Source organism: Meleagris gallopavo, chromosome 9, assembly GCF_000146605.3.
Source record: "Meleagris gallopavo isolate NT-WF06-2002-E0010 breed Aviagen turkey brand Nicholas breeding stock chromosome 9, Turkey_5.1, whole genome shotgun sequence".
NCBI classification, from domain to species: Eukaryota; Metazoa; Chordata; class Aves; order Galliformes; family Phasianidae; genus Meleagris; species Meleagris gallopavo.
In genome coordinates, this window is record NC_015019.2 from 3,403,890 (window position 1) to 3,409,421 (window position 5,532).

The window sequence follows — 5,532 nt, forward strand, 5'->3', positions numbered from 1 at the left end:
GATGTGTTTTTTAACAAAGTGCAGCGCATTGAAATGAAATAGCTCAGACCTGACTGGTGTTAACATCACATGACATAAATGGTCCCTCCTATGAAGCAAATCCGTTTTCTGGAAACATGTTATTTTTGTCCAACAGGTGTTGGAGAAAATGTATTTGCCATCATTCTTCTACTCCTTTTTCCCCTCCCCATAGCTTTGATACATTGGCTGTGTCTCCTTATGGAAGGAGAAAACATATCAGGAATTCTTTTATCCAACAACATGTTTAAAGTCTGTGTTTTTCAAAATCCCATCAGTTGTAAATACAGTTCCAGTAGTTTATATGGAAAGGTTTGGGGTTTTTAATGAAATGTAATAAAATGCCATTATAAGAAGGACTCCAGCCTAGGTATTTAGCTTGGCTATAAGGCTGATAGAATGCTAAGCCTCTCATTTCTGTAAGAAAAATTATCTTCAGGTAGTAAACGTACCACATTCCAAATGTTTATTCAGTGTGATTCTAAATATCTGAAATTGTCTTTTGAGAAACAAACATTGTGATCCATAAATCCACCCATGAGCTGTTGCAAGCAACACACAGATGTGGCAACGTGACCACCAGACCGCATTTCTGCTTGTGTGTGCTCTCATGCCAAGCAGGCTCTGCATTTAGCTTGCAAGAAAGAGGAAGAGAGATTAGGACATGTAAGTATGGTTTCCTACCTTACTGATTTGAATCTTTCAGCAAAGGACATACAAGGGCAGAGAGTGAGAGTTTTCCAATTTTCTAAAAGGTGATGAAGCAGTTTTAATAGTGAATACGTTAAAAGGGGTTTTTTTTTTGGAACTAGTAATATTCTGAACACTGGTACTTATGGAAGACCTATTTTGAACATACCAAGCAATGAGGAGATGTGGACATATTAAAACTCTTGAGCTATACCTCTTAAATATGACAGAAAATCAAATTGTTCTCCTGGAATTGCAGTGAAATCCTTGTTCGTGTCTCTGGATGTCTTGGATGTTCCACAGTAACATGTATGGATGAATTTTCACTTGTTATTCCTTATTTCTGCTGGAATTCCAGCAAAATTCTTGTTCATGTCTCTGGATGTCTCTAATGTTCCAAGTTGAATTTTTGTCTTCACTTCTAATTCTGTTGTTGGTCTTGAAGTTGTCATTTCAATTTAATATAATATAGAAAGAAAGTTGTTACGGTAAATCAGCTAAAAAAATGTATTATATTCAGTTAGCATATATAAATGAATAAGAAAAACGCTCATTCCTTGAGGATTTGTCCCCTATTCCTGCAGCTAAATAATCCAACTGGATGTAAAACAGAAGAATCTCAAAGGAAAAGGTGCCTTTTTGTTACAGGATATAATGACACTGATGACAAACCAGCTTGGCCTTGCTTTGTGTTTGTACCAATCTGAGAACAATAGGGAGTGATCAGTAGACTGCAGACTGCTGCATCCGTCATTACTCCTATCTTTGGGCAACTCTACCCGGAAGGTGCTCCCATTTTCCCTTCCTATCCTTTTCATAGGTAATTGTTACCACTGAAATAAGCCCTCCGTTGTTTTTTCTTATTTCTGGTCGCAATAGCTTAATTCACAAACATTCTTTCTACCATCCTTATAGCTGCACGTACATATTTTGCAAGTAGACCTCTAATTACCATTGCTGCACAATTGCTGTCTAACCTGTCAAGTCTCCACAACAGATGCGTGGGTCGTTTTGCAATCGCTCTGCTGTTTGCACAAAAGGAGAAGGAGTGGGTAAGGTGCCTGGCAGCGAGGATTAGGAGCGCCATTCTCAGCATCGGGACTTTTTTGGATGGTTGTGCGTTAGAGCCAAACAGATTAGGGCATGTAGAGCCACCCAGGGTCTGCCAGCACTCTGTACACAAGAACGTGCTTTAGAGATTTGTTCACCTGCGTGAGACGAGCTGGCAAAGCGTCAGTATTTACTGCTGCCTCTGGCACGCGGCTTTTCTCCCTGCACACAGATTAGAAAGCGGTATTTTAAGGCATCATTTCAACGTTTCTTTCAAAATAAAAAAGCCTGGGACCTGGAATTTCCTGCAGCTGAGGATATTCTTCTGCACACTTGTTCTGAATTTCTACCAAAAACAGAACTTTCCACGAGATGGGGTAATAAATGGGAAATCGTGGCTGTAAGAATTTCAGTTGTTCTGGATGTAATTTACTCTCTTTGGACGTGGTTAACACATGCTACTAGCAAGTCATAGCAGAAGTGCCTTTATGGTGTGTGTTGGATGGATGTGCATTGTACAGCCCTGGTTAACTTCTCCGATGACAGAAGAGAGCAGCACCTCCCATTCACCTCTGCTGTGATCCAGTGTAACTTTGGCACTGAGTAATACACAAAGCAACTCCAGAGAATCCTGAGGTGCTCCTACACTGCTCTTTGTCCTGTTCTTGGAGAATCAATAATTTCAGCAAGAAGGGCAAATTCATGTTCCATTCAAACCAAAGAAGGGAGAGTTTATTCCAGTGCATACACAGAGACTACAACATGGAAAAATAAGTGTTGCAAACAATATGCTTTGCTTAGGTTCCTTTTTTTTTTTTTCCTTCTCTGAATAACAGAAATGAGAGAGCTGAAGCCAACACCACATTAAGATGCTGGGAACCAAAGTCATTCAGATGTGCCATTGCGTGCACTGTCTCCAAGTTTAAAAAAAGAACCTTCAGATGCGTAAGCACACCAAATTTTAGGATTAGCGCTGAATTATTCATTGGGAAGTGGAAGATGTTGACTCAGAAATAGCACAGGAGCACAAATGTCACGTGTCCTCCTCCGAGGATCCCAGAAATGTGATTCTTCAGGAAACCAATGACTGAGATGTAGGAATGTATACAAATTTAGAATAAAGTGTGATTCTCCAGTGAGGAAATCTGGTGGCAAATCTGCCTATTTTCCTAAAAAAGAAAAATGTTCAGTAAGTTCATGATCAGGGTTTTGCTGTGCTGTGTAGTTCCAGTTCTCAAACCCAGACTTTTTGGGAACATCTCCAGTCACTCTGCTCCCACTAACTCAGCTGATGGGGAGATTCAGTTGCCAGGATATAATAAATATTCCAACCCAGGCAGTTGTAGCAGCTATAATGTGATGCAATGGAAGTCCGTAATAGCACTGCTACCACCTCACTTCTGCTGCTGCATCTGCTCTCCTGCACAGGATTCTTGCAAGTCTTGGCAAAACTGCTGCAGAATCAGATTTGTTCTCACCTGTCTGGGAAAAATGGGAGGTGAAGGAGTCACTCCCTTGCTAAATACATAGGTGAATTAAACAGACCTTGAACTGATGCGTGCATTTATAGTACCATTTATAGTATCAATGTTTTGGAGAGGCATACAGTTTTTACACAAGCATGCTTGGTTCCACATCTACCCAAAAGGGCTCTTAGAAGGATTTAGATCCACATCATTTCTGGATTTCAGAGGTGCTGGTAGCAGCTCGCAGGCAGCTTGCTGAGTTATGAGGCTGTTATGAGCACGCATACTCTAAAACTCTTGGCCTGGCCTGAAGAACACCGAGGTCAAAAAGGGAGAGGCCCGCTGAGTCAGAGAGGATTTTTTCAGCAGTGTTTTTGGATGTTTGTGCTTCTGATCCAACTGTATTCTAATCAAGCCGACTCTTCTTTGAATTGACCCCATCCATCTTTTGAAGAGCCTGTAATGACGTCAGCTGAGATCTGAAGTGCCCACAGAAGCTGCTGCAAGATCAGAAACGACAAGGAAAGAACTTTGTGATTGATGTGGGGCGACTGAAGATCTCTGCTCTCAGAAAGGACAGCCCCCCTCCTGCCCCACACTGCTCATCACTGCTGCCTCTTCTTGCAGCCAGTCACCATGCAGCCACACCACGCCATGCACCTCATCCATCTCTTAACCTGCTACTGTTGTTTTTTTAGAACATGTCAGCAAAGTCACTGCGCAGCCCTACGACTGCATGGCTGGACACGGCAGGAGCACGCAGCCAAAGGCAGCTCACCAGTGTCATCTTATTCTGATGTAACCAGACGTAATGCCATGTGCTAGGTATTTAATAGAGCCTTTCAGAAGTACATCAGGTGCGTCGGCATGAGATCCAGGCACTGCAATGCAGATTCATTAGCTCAGAACATCAGGAAGCCCGGGGCTTGCAACAACAAGATGCAGGACAGGACTCACTGAGATTGGGAAACGGGGAGTCTCGGGGAGGTGGTGAGGATCAAAGTGTTCAGCAGAAGCTCCAATTGCATTGAGACATAGACAGGAAAACCGATAGTAGTGAGAGCAGGGGCAGGGAGAAACATTGCTTCTGCCTCCGACTGCAGGCAGGCAGCCAACAGGCTGAGCTGAGCCCCGGCTGTGTGCCTGGATCCACATCCCAGGAGATAGAGTGGACAAAATAGAAAGAGGGAAGGAAAGAAAACATTGAGAAGGAAACTGAAAGCAAGAGAGAGGTCATTGGGTCTGCCCAGCCGTGCCGTGCAAAGATCATCTGCAGAACCATAGTCCACATCAGCCACATGCAGTTCTACAGCCTGACAATATCGTCGTGTCCTGCAATGTGAAGTGGTGATTTTCATTTGTTTATAACTGGAGGTTCATGGATGCTTTCTAGCAGCAGCTAGGAAACTTGCTAAACCCTCCTGTTTTTCCAGGACTATCCAAACAAACAGGCAGAAAAGAAAAATTACAGCACTGGCCCAGAACATTCTCCTCCCTATCGTAAAAAGATCCGCTTTCCTTTTTCTAAATCTAGCTCTGAAAAGCAGATGAACTCTTGCAAAACTCCTTGAATTACTGAGGAAATACTCAACAGTTCAGATGAGTGGGAACAAGCAATCCTCACTGATCGGTTTCAGTTTGCCTTAAAATTTAGCCAAAGTCTCCTCTCTGTTCCATGCAATTTTCTATCTGTTCTCTGGTGATAACCAGGAGCAGGAATGCTAACCAGAACAACAGGGGTCAGAGGAAAATTCCACATCCCGAATGTTTTCTTATCCTGGTATTAAAAGATCACTCGTGGGGTATTTCCACTAATGTGGAAATCTGGGAAAACTACAGCCACGTCACACCAATAAAAGAGAGCAAAAAGCAACCTTCATCTTGATTGCAAAACTGTTGAAGCGGAGGAAGTTTGGGAAAGTTTGCATAAGGAAGAGCTGGCATAGTGGGTGGGAAAGGGAACAAGCCACATTTTTAGTTCAGATGGCAACTACAGCAATGGCACAAAATTGCAGGAGGGATTTGGAAGCGAGGAGTTGTGCTATGGGGGGAACTGAAGAACTGAGTGTAAATCACGAGAGCTACCGGGGACTCACTAACATGTTCAATTTCTTCACGAGAAGACGTTAGCATCTCGGGCACGTTTCAATAGCGGTCGGAGCCGAGTTGTGAAAAACCACTTTTACTCCCCCAGATGCGATCTTTTCGAGCTGACGGCCGCGCTGATGCCTGGGGAGGAGCCCTGGGTGGCACAGCAGACGCGCCGGGCTCACGTTCGGCTCCGCGCTACGGGCGCTGGACGAAGCGG